Below are 11,596 nucleotides of genomic sequence, written 5' to 3'. Positions count from 1 at the left end.
GCTCTTCACATCCTAAGGTCCCTCAGGAAAATCCAGAGGCAAGCAACACGGCCTGAGGCTGCAGGGTCCCAGGGCTGAACTGTGCAGATGGAGCCCCAGAAGGGGGAGTAAGCAGAGAGCAGGGAGGCATCTGCCAGGGGCTGTCTCCTGACAAGGTTGATGGCCTCCATCAGCAGAAGATGTGCTGGGCTCTGGGCCAAGGAAGCACCATCCCAGGAACACCAAGTATAGTGTGTGTGTGTGTGGGGGGGGGGACATTCCTTGTTGCAAACTGGGAAGCCGCTGCCAACTGATGACGAGAGGAAGGAGGTCCATGGCCTAGCAAGATTGCTTGGGTCTGTTCTGTACCTGTGGGCACTGGCCCTACCACCTCAAATGCTCTGGGAGCTCTGTGGAGCTCCAGGACCACTCCATTTCTGGATCACTGGCACCAAGGGCTCAGCAGGCTACAAGGACTAAGACAAGGAAGAGACCCTTCCCCAGCTCTATCTAAATCCTAATACTCATGGCTCAATGCTACTCCTAGGGCCCAGGGGTGGACCCCATCCCAGGTGACTGGGAATCAGGGTGGAGAACAACTCTGCCTGCTTTCCCACTCCCATGTCATGAGCATGTGGAACCTCTGCTCAGTCCACCTTCTTCTACCCAGCCACTGCCCCTAAAGGTCTCTCAGGAGTCCAGGTAGCAGTGGCTACCTGATGGCTGCCTGAGGTAGGCAGAAGTATGTATGGCAGATTGGAGAATGTCACCCCTGCCTTCCTGGACCTACATGCAGCTCCTGCCGGGGATATCTGACCTCGTGCTAGGATCTTTCTGTGGCCCTTTTCTGACCTTGTCTGCTAGCCTGGGAGCAAACATGTGCCTGTGAGGACAAAGGGGAGAAAGGGACATGGATGCCAGATAGCTTGGCTCCCCACACAGCAAGAACCTCATCACCCTTCCCCCACCTTCAACTACTCCACTTGCCAGAGCCCCATTCCCATTTCTCCAGAAGGAGTACTCTCTGCATCTCTGCTCCCTACCTGCCTAAGTAATCACTGTGAGTCCCTCAGCACACTCCACCACCTCTTTTGGGATACCTTTTTTCATCCACAGCGATGCCCCTCCAGTCCATAGACCATAACAGTAAGTACGCTCCTCTTCCCTCCACCAGCTACAACTCTGAAGCCAGGAGTCCTTCCCTCCTCAAATCTACCCTCGTCTCCTGTTACGGTTTGGATGTAAGGTGTCCCCAAAAAGCTCACATGTGAGACAATCCAAAAAGGTTCAGAGGAGAAATGATTGGGTTGTGAGAGAATTAACCCAATCCATGAATGAATTCCGTGATGGGATTAACTGAGTGATAACTGGAGGAGGTGGTTCATTGGGGGCATGGCCTTGGGGAATAATTTGTATCTGGTGAGTGCAGTCGCTCTCTCTGCTTTCTGCTCATCATGTGAGCTGCTTCTCTCTGCCACACTTTTCCACCATGATGTTCTGCCTCACGAGGAGCTCTAAAGACCTGGCGGACTATGGACTGAGACCTCTGAAACCATAAACCACCAAATACATTTTTCCTCCCCTAAAATTGTCCTTGTCCAGTCTTTTAGTCACACCTGACTAAAACATTTCCCAACTGTCCTCAAGAAGCCAAGACTTCTTCCTCACCAATCCATAGGAATCAGAATTAGATATCTAAGACTCCTCCCCTCCTCTCTTTCCCATCTCCAAATTCAGATTTTTCCCTCTCCTAATATGATCCCCACAACCTGATGACTTCCTCCTGTGCGTCCCACACTGAAAACGAGGAGTCCCTTTCCCCCTTACAGCAGAGCTCCTCCCACTCCCAAGGTCACCTGCACCTCTGCAGACAGAGCTGAGTCCTGTGGCTGGGAGTCCCACCTCCCCTCTGCATAGGTGTAGAACTGGGATCCCCTCTTGCAAAGATTTGCTCTCTTCCAGTGTGCCTGTGGTTACTCTGAGGTCCCTCAGAGCAAAGCCCCTAGCTGCCTGCTCAGTTTCTCTGACTCTGCAAGTATTTCAGTAGCCTGCAGGGAAATGCCTCTTTCAGGCTGCAAGCCAACTCTGAAGTTTATCTCAAAGCCCTGGAAAACGACGTTTAAGAATATGCCTCCTCTGCACACTGCTGGGGTGCCCAATCCAGGGGTTTGGGGGGTGCTAAGTCCACGTGAGCATTTTCAAGAAGCTCCAGGGAAAACAATCTTAGCATCTCTGTGCAGGGCACATGGCTTGACCGAAAGATGTGTCAGTGTTGTCCTTGCGGTAAGGGCTAGATGTGGCAAGGCCTGGACCCTCCAGCAACTATAAGTACACTCATTGGCCCTTCACTAACAAAATTGCCTCCATCAATGATTGTGGGCTGAAGGCAGGAATGCACCAGACATTGGTGGTCAGGAGACCCAAATATAGGGTTCCTAGTGACCATCCTGAACTCATAATATGTCCCTTCTATTCTGGGAATTTCCATAGCAGACACAGATTGGCTATTTCTTATCACAGGTCTTCACACTGTAAATCCAGCCTCCAAGCACTTAAGCAGCCATTGCATAGGAAAGGGTATGGGCTTTTAGTCAGGTAAAGCTAAGTCATCTAACGGCTAGATGACTTACACATGTCACAGAACATCTTTGCCCCACCCCATCTATAAATGGGCAACAGAAACCCTTTCCTTTTTGTATATTGCTGAATTTGATTTGCTAATTGTTGAAATTCTTGCCAGTGTTCATGAGAGCTATGTTTCTAGGATTTTTAATATATAATATTTTATCAGGATTTAGTACTAGATTTGTCCTGGCCTCATAATGTGAGTTGGAAATCCATCTCTGCTCCTCTTTTTTTCTGAGTATTATGTAAGATTGGTAATTTCTGTTCCTTAAATATTTGTCAGAGTTCACCCATGAAATTATCTGGGCCTGGATTTTGTTTATTTTGCTTTTAGGAAATTTTTTGGATAGGAAATTAAATTCATTTATAATATATAGGGCTCTTTGTATTTTTTCAATCAATTTTAAGTTTTGGTAAATTACTTCCAAGATATGTGACAATTTTGTCAGTTGCTTGTCAAAATTATTGGTGTAAACATGTTCATCATATGCTTTAATTATTCCTCTAATTATCTGTAATGATATCACTTTCATTTCTGATACTGATGCTTAGTGAAGTGTCTGTTTCTTGATTAACCTTAGGGTTTACAAATTGTGCTACTCTTTTAAGATATATTATTCATTCAATTTCTCCTGAATTTGTTTTATGTTTCATCGATTTCTGCGGTTATGTCTACTATCTCCTCCCTTCCATTTACTTTGGATTTACCTTGCTATTATTTTGATACCTTCTTTAGATGTAACATTACTGTATTGTTTTTATATGTTTCTTGCTTTCTAATGTAAACATTAAACAATGCATCTTCCTCTAATCACTTTTCTAGCAGTATCCCCCTGATTTTAATAAGTTTTATTATATCATTTTGTCTAAAATATTTTCTAAGTTTCTTTATTATTTCTGCTTTGACCCATGGGTTTTGGGGAGTGTCATGTGGAATTTCCAAATATTTGGATATATATTATAATTTGTTTCTAATGAAATTCCACTGTGTATTCAGAGAACTTACTATGACATATTTCTGTCCTTCTAAATTTATGGAGACTTGTTTTATGTCCCTGCATTTGATCTATGTAGGCTAATGTATACTGTGATGTTATAAAGCATCTGTGTTCTGCAGTCATTGAGTAGTCTATAAATATCAATGAGAAAAAGATGACTGATGACATCATATAGATATCCTATATATTTACTGATTTCTTCTCTAGTTGTATCAATTGCTGAGGCAGGAGTACTAAAACCTCCTACTATAATTATGGAAATGTCTGTTTCTCCATTTATTCTGTCAATTTTTGCTTCATATCTTTCAAAGCTCTATTATTGGGTGGAAACACATCTATAAATTTTATGTTTTCCTGATTAATTGACCCGTCAATCACATTTAATCACAGGTAATACTCGTTACCTTTATCTCTCCTTCTTATTAACAAAACCATTATCCTGTTTTGTGTGTGTGTGCGTGTGTGTTATGTTGGGGATTGAGCCCAGGACCTTGTGCCTGCTAAGCAAGTGTTCTACCACGAAGCTGAACCCCCTGCTCCCCACTTTCATATATTTTCATTTGCACAGCTTATCATGCATCTTTTACTAATCATCCCACTGTTTAGCGAATTTATACTGAATATACCTTTCTAACTTTAGGAAATGCAATCCTCCAGCATCTCTCTCTCTTTTTTTAGTTGTTGATGGACCTTTATTTATTTACTTACTTATTTATATGTGGTGCTAAGGATCAAACCCAGTGCCTCACACATGCTAGGCAAGTGCTCTACCACTGAACTACAGCCCCAGCCCCCTGAGTATACATTTTTAATGCTGTTTTTGTGGTTTCATTTAAGAACCAAAAAAATATGTACATGAACTGTCTATTCATTTTCTTCACTGTGCAGCCTGGCATTAGGATTGTTGACTCTGGTGGCCAACTGAGCTGCTCTTTCCATGATGGCTTTACAATCTCAGCACAGTAAGATTTGTTGCACATGAGCAACACTTCTACCTCCTTGACATTGTGAATGAAGAACTTTTGGAAGCCAATGGGCAGCATGTGCTTTCTTTTCTTGTTGCTCCACATAACCTATGTTGGGCATAAAGATCTGGCCCTTGACAATCCCCCAAAACCAAATACTGAATGTTTTCTCTGATATAAGCAGACTGATTCATAGTGGGGTTGGGAGAGGAAGCATGGGGAGATGTAGATGTACTCTAGATAGGGCAGAGGGGTGGGAGGGGGAGGGAGGGAGCATGGGGTTAAAAAAGACAGTGGAATGAGATAGACATTATTACCCTAAGTACATTCATACCAAAAATGGTATGAATATTCTTTATATACAACCAGGGATATGAAAAATTGTGCTCTATATGTGTAATATGAATTGTAATGCATTCTACTGTCATATATAACGAATTAGAATAAAACATAAATTTAAATTTTTTTTTAAATCTGGCCCTTGAATCTTCTCTGTACCCAGTTGTCAATATATCTGGGTTTCCGCCATTTACGCTTAATTTTGACATATTGGTCTGACTGTTGCCTGATGAACTTCTTGGTCCTCCTTTTGACAATTTTAGGCTTCAAAGAGGTCTGAGGGCAGCCATCCTGCCGAATACAGATGGTAGCCATCTCCATAGGCAGCACCAAAGAAGAGAGTCTGAATATATTTTTCATAAGGTAGAATTTAGGTCTATCCTTTTACTGTCTATTCTTTTTTTGTTCCAAGTTTATAGTTTCCTGATTGTACTAACAAAATATTTTTTAATTCAATTTGAATTCATACGTTTTCTTTTTGCTTATGACACTGCATCATTTTTAGTGGTTATTCTAGAGATTACAATATATATCTTTAACTTTTCACTGTCTACTTAATATATACATGAATGTAAGAAAAGTCATATTATTATCAATAAATTAAGAACAAATAACTATTATTTAATATTTATGTGAAATATTAATAGTATCCTACATTTCAAGGTAAAAATTAAGGTTTTCCTCTAAAAAAGGAGAATGATTTTTTCTTTCTTTTTCTCTTTTTTAGGGAACTGTTGTTTTTCTTCACATTGAAATACTTCCTTCAGCATTTCTTTCAGTGCAGGTTTATTGATGAAATTTTTTAGCTTTTGGGGCTTTCAAAGTATACTTATTTTGGGGCTGGGTTGTGGCTCAGTAGTAGAGTGCTTCCCTGGAATATGTAAGGTACTGGGTTCCATCCTCAGCACCACATAAAAATAAATATCCTCACCAACATTTATTGTTGCTTGTATTGTTTATTGTTGCCATTCTGACTGGAGTGAGAAGGAATCTCAGTGTAGTTTTAATTTGCATTTCTGTAATTGGGAGAGATGTTGAACATTTTTTCATGTCTGTTGACTATTCACATTTCTTCTGTGAAGTGCCTGTTCAATTCCTTTGCCCATTTGTTGATTGGGTTATTTGGGGGTTTTGGTATTAATTTTTTTGAGTTCTTTATATAGCCTGAAGATTAATGCTCTATTTTGAGGTACACATAGCAAAGATTTTCTTCCATCCTGTAGGCTCTCTCTTCACATTCTAATTGTTTCCTTTGCTGTGAAGAAGCTTTTTAGTTTGATTCCATCTCATTTATTGATTCTTGATTTGATTTCTTGTGCTTTAGGAGTCTTGTTGAGGAATTCAGTTCCTAAGCTGACATGATGGAGAGTTGGGCCTGCTTATTCTTCTAGTAGACACAGAGTATCTGGTCTAATGCCTAGGTCCTTGATGAACAAAACACTTTTAAACAACAAATCAATCAGAATAAATCAAGGGAGAAATTTCAAATTTCTTAGAATTAAATGTACGAATATATCACAATGAATCCCAGAATTTTGTATAATTATAATGCACTAATAAAAAAACAGCATACACACACACACACACACACACACACACACACACACACATAATGTGTGTGATAAGGCCATACCATAAAGATTTGTAAATAGCATCAGAATGTACCCCTCTCTCCCTTGGGTTTTCAGAACATTCTGTTTGTTTCACTCTTGTAAGATTTTTCTTCATTTCCCATGCTATGTGAGCCTTTTAGGGGCAAGTGGCATGAAATATTCATTATATTGAACACAATGGATACTACATAATTATTTGTAATGACAATAAAGAAAACTAAATATGTTACAGAGAATAAAAAATTGCCATTTTTCTGGTTTATATATTATGACATAATTAGAAGAAGAGCTGTGGGAGAGAGATACACACATGAAAAAAAAACAAAACACAACCTGTCAATATTAACCTGCTGATAATTATGAATAATATTAGAATATTTTGTACATTTTATGATAACAAATTTGACAATTAAATGCTCAAATTCCTCAAAAAATATAATTAGCATAGCTCATTGAAAAAGAAAAAAAACTATCTGAATAGCCATATATATGTGTGTATTTGCTATATAAAAATATATGTATATATATGTTATATATAATACATATAATTAAGACTATGGTTTAAAATCTTCCCTTAAGAAAACTTCAGGCTCAAATGCCTTCACTGAAGAATTCTGCAAACTATCAAAGCAAGAAACCACACAAACTCTACCAGGAAAGGAAGGAGAAAGAAATTCTCCCAACTCAATGAGACCAGCATTACCTTGATATCAAAATCATACAAAAACATTACATATAAAGAAAATTAAAGGGGCTGGGGTTTTGGCTCGTGGTAGAGTACTTGCCTGGCATGTGTGAGGCCCTGGGTTTGATCCTCAGCACCACATAAAAATAATAAATAAATAAATAAATAAAGGTCCACTGACAACTAAAACAAAAGAAAAAAAACTACAGACCAATATGCTTTGTGAGCATGCATGCAAAAATTTCTAATTTTAGCAAATTCAGTGTAAAGAGGTATTAAAGTAAAGCCAGGTTGGGTGTGATGGCAAACACCTGTAATCCCAGAATCTCAGGAGGTTGAGGCAGGAGGATCATAAATTCAAAAACAGCCTTTGCTACTTAGTGAGACCCTGAGCAATTTAGCAAGACCCTTTCTCTAAATATAAAATGAAAAGGGCTAGGGATATGGCTCAATAGTTAAGCAGCCCTGGTACCAAAAAAAAAAAAAAAATCAGGTATGCTGGCACATGCCTGTAATCCCAGCATCTCAGGAGGCTGAGACAGGCCAGCCTCACTAATTTACCGAGGCCCAAAGAAACTAAACAAAAATCTGTCTCAAAAAATAAAAAGGGCTGGGGATATGGATCAGTGGTGAATTGCTCCTGGGTTAAAACCCCAGTACCAAAATAATAATAGTAATAATAACACATTGTAAATAGAGCCTATCATGAAAATATAATTTTGGTTTAAGTATTTGAAAATTATTCTATGAATTCAGGAGGCTGAGGTAGGAGGATCACAAGTTTGAGGCCAGCCTGAACAATGTAGTAAGACTCTGTCTCAAAATGAAAATTAAATAAAAGGGCTGGAGATGTTGCTTAGTGGTAGAGTGCTTGCCTAGCATGTGCAAGCCCCAGGGGTCAATCCACAGTACTGCAAAGTATTCAATGTAATTCAGCATATTAGCAAATTAAAAAAAGAAAAACTGTATAATGTATTCACTGGATATGGAGTAAGCATTTGACAAACTACAACATCCATTCCTAATTAAAGTAACAAAATAAACACAGAAAAAAGATGGCAACTTCTTTATTGTGATAATGTATATCTGTTACAAACCTACAAGTAACTTCATACATAAGAGTGAAACCTGAGTGTTTTCCTCCTAAAATCAGGAACAAGTAAAAGGTGTCCATTTTTACACTTTCTATTCAACATTCTACTGGAAGTGATAACCAGGAAAATTAAGCAAGGATCAGAAATAAATAGTATGCAGACAGACTCAGAAGAAAGAAGTAACTGCTTTATTCACAAGTGACATCATTATTGATGTAGAAAATTCAGTAATGGAATCTACAGGACATCTAGTTTAGCAGGGTTCAGGATACTGTATAGTATCAATTATATTTATACATATTAGCAATGAGTGATTTAAAATTAAAATTGTAAAAAACAATACAAATTTCATAGCATCAAAATGTGGAATACTTAGGAATAAATGTGACAAAGATATGAAACAACTATGCCCTGAAAACTACAAAACATTGCTGAAAGAAATTGAAGACCAAAATAAATGGATAGAGAAAGTGAGACCTTATCTGTGTGTCAAAAGACTCAGTATTGGTGAGATGTTGATTTTCCCAAATTAATCTGTATATTCAATTCAATTCTATCAAAAGTCTCAAAATTATTTTTTCTAGAAACTAACAAGTGATTCTAAAATTCACATGGTTATGCAAATAACCTAGACTAATCAACACAACACTGAAAACGACAAAGTTGGAGAACTTATACTGTCTGATTTCAAAGACTATTATAAAATCACACTTATTGAAACAGTATGGTATTGGTGTAAAAATAGAAAATACATCAGTGGAACTGCATACAGTTCCAAAATAAATCTACACATTTATGGACAACTGGTCTTCCACAAAGTTGCAAAGTGATGCATGCAGAGGAGAAAGACAGCCTTTTCAACAAATGGTGCTGGACTAATCAGACATGCACACACTCAAAAACAAACTTTGATCTCTACCTTGTACCATATACAAAAACTGACTCAAGATGGATCAAACTTAAATATACTACCTAAAACTGTAAAGCTTCTGAAAGCAAAAAACATCTTTGTGACCTTAGGTTTGACAAAGATTTTGTACATGACACCAAAAACATAATCCATAAAGACAAAATTAATAAATTTAACTTTATCAAAATTTAGAATTTCTGTTCTTCAAAAACTACTGCTAAGAAAATGAAAATGCAAGACACAGAAAGAAGGCACCATTTTCCAAGCAGAGGGCAGGCTTCACCAAACAACAAATCTGCTGTGACCTTGACCTTAGACTTCCCAGCCTCCAGAATTGTGAGAAATAAATTTCTGTTCTTTGTAAATCATCCAATGACTCACTCTGGGCTGCTACCACAAAATACCAGAGAGTAGGTAATTTACCAAAAATACTGATTTATTTTCTCAGAGTTCTGGAGCCTGGAATGTCCAAGATTAGGCACCTGCATTTGGTGTCTCATAAATAACTTCTTACTGCATCCTCCTGAATTTTGGAGGGGACATATTGAAATGGTAGCACTTATTCAGTTTCAGGCATTTAAGTACAGCAACACAAGTGGACTAAGCAAATTTTGTTGAGTGAAAAGAACCAAAAGAACACAAAAGAACACTTATTCTATACAAGTGTAGAAAACACAAACTACCCTAATAGTGACAGGAAGCATACCAGTAGTTGCCAGAGATGGAGGAGGAGGGGAAAGATTACCAGTAGCTAAAGAAACTTTGAGGGATAGATACATTTATTGCCTTGATTGTGATGATAATTTCACAGTTTTGGGGGGTGGCTTATCCAATTAAATAGTTTAAACATGCACAAATTACTATATATCAAATATTACTACGTTCATAGATCTGATTTTGAAAAAAGAAAATACCTACAAAAAAAAGATAACCATATAACACTGGGCAGATGAATTGAACACCTACTTTACAAAAGGAGTTACAGAAATGGCCAGTTAGAATATAAAAATATACTCAATATGATTAGTCATCAGGGAAATGATAATTGAAACAGCAGTGAGATGCCACTCCACACACTTGAATGGATAAAAATAAAAGCTGGCAACTCCAATGTTGCTGAGAATGGGAAAGGAAAGGAACTGTCATGTCTTTCTGGTGAGAATGTAAATTTCACACTAGTTTGAAAAACATTCTGGAAGTTTCTAATAAAACAACTATCCTATGACATGACAATTCCCCTCCCAGGTATTTACCCAAGAAAAATGAAACCATACATTCATCTAGTGGCTTTTTTTTAACAGCCCAAACTGGAAACAGTCCAGATCATAAACAGGTGAATGAATAAACCAAGTCTGATATACTATATGATGGAAAATTACTCAGCAATAAAAATAAAGTAGCACAAACAGATTCAATAAATCTCAAAAACATAGCAAATGAAAGTATTCAGGCATAAAATAGTTATATATATATATATATATATATATATATATATATATATAATAAAATCCCATTCATATGGCATAGTAATTGCTTGAGAAGGCAAAAGTAATCCATAGTGGGAAAGATTAGAACAGTAGTTGTCTCTGTGGGATTGTGGTGGGGATTGACAAGAGAAGGGCACAAGTGTGATTTGGGGGTTGATAATGCACTGCATCTTGACAGGGGTTTGCAGTATGCATTTGTCAAAACTCACCATACAGGGCACTTAAAATTTATTCAGAAACTGAATGTAACTTTTACATCCTAAAAAAGAAATAGAACAGTAAACAAACATTGATCTGTAGTTAATACTATACATGCTAATGGGTTTAGAGGTGCAGTGTACTGTGTTTGCAACTTGATTTGAAATGCATTAGTAAAATGAGCAGAACCATACAATCAAGCAAATACAACATAATGCTATTTGTAGAATATTAGTGATTGGTACATGGGTACAATTTTTTCAGTTGTTCTGTAAATTGCAAAGCTCTCACAATAAAATGTGGAGAGGAAATAAGAAAAATGTTATCATCTAGTGGATAAAATTGTTATAAGAGGGCTGGGGATGTGGCTCAAGCGGTAGCGCGCTCGGTGGCGTGCGTGTGGCCCGGGTTGTGCCGCCGAAAACCAAAAAATAAATATTAAAATTCTCTCTCTTTCTCTCTCTCAAAAAATTGTTATAAGAATATTTAGGAAGTAGGTAATAATCATTATTGCTAATAATGCATTGAATGCTTATTAATAAAAAATGAATAAAAAAGTTAGAATTAATTCCTTGTAGGGTTGAACTTTCCAGCACCTCTCTTTTTTCCATTGGTTCACTGAACTCCAGCTGGTCCTAATTATGCCAAAGTTGTTACTGTCACAAGGCATTTGCACTTGCTGTTCCTTTACCCTGAGGATGGT

General features: G+C 37.8%; 1 pseudogene; it reads right to left on the bottom strand.

Moving 5' to 3' along the window:
* Positions 1 to 4,466: 4,466 nt before the first annotated feature.
* LOC101962544 (large ribosomal subunit protein eL32-like) lies at positions 4,467 to 5,196 on the bottom strand (annotated as a pseudogene).
* Positions 5,197 to 11,596: the final 6,400 nt, after the last annotated feature.

Source organism: Ictidomys tridecemlineatus, chromosome X (genome assembly GCF_052094955.1).
Source record: "Ictidomys tridecemlineatus isolate mIctTri1 chromosome X, mIctTri1.hap1, whole genome shotgun sequence".
Lineage (NCBI taxonomy): Eukaryota > Metazoa > Chordata > Mammalia > Rodentia > Sciuridae > Ictidomys > Ictidomys tridecemlineatus.
Note: the sequence above shows the minus strand (reverse complement) of the source record. Positions and strands in the feature narration are given on the sequence as shown.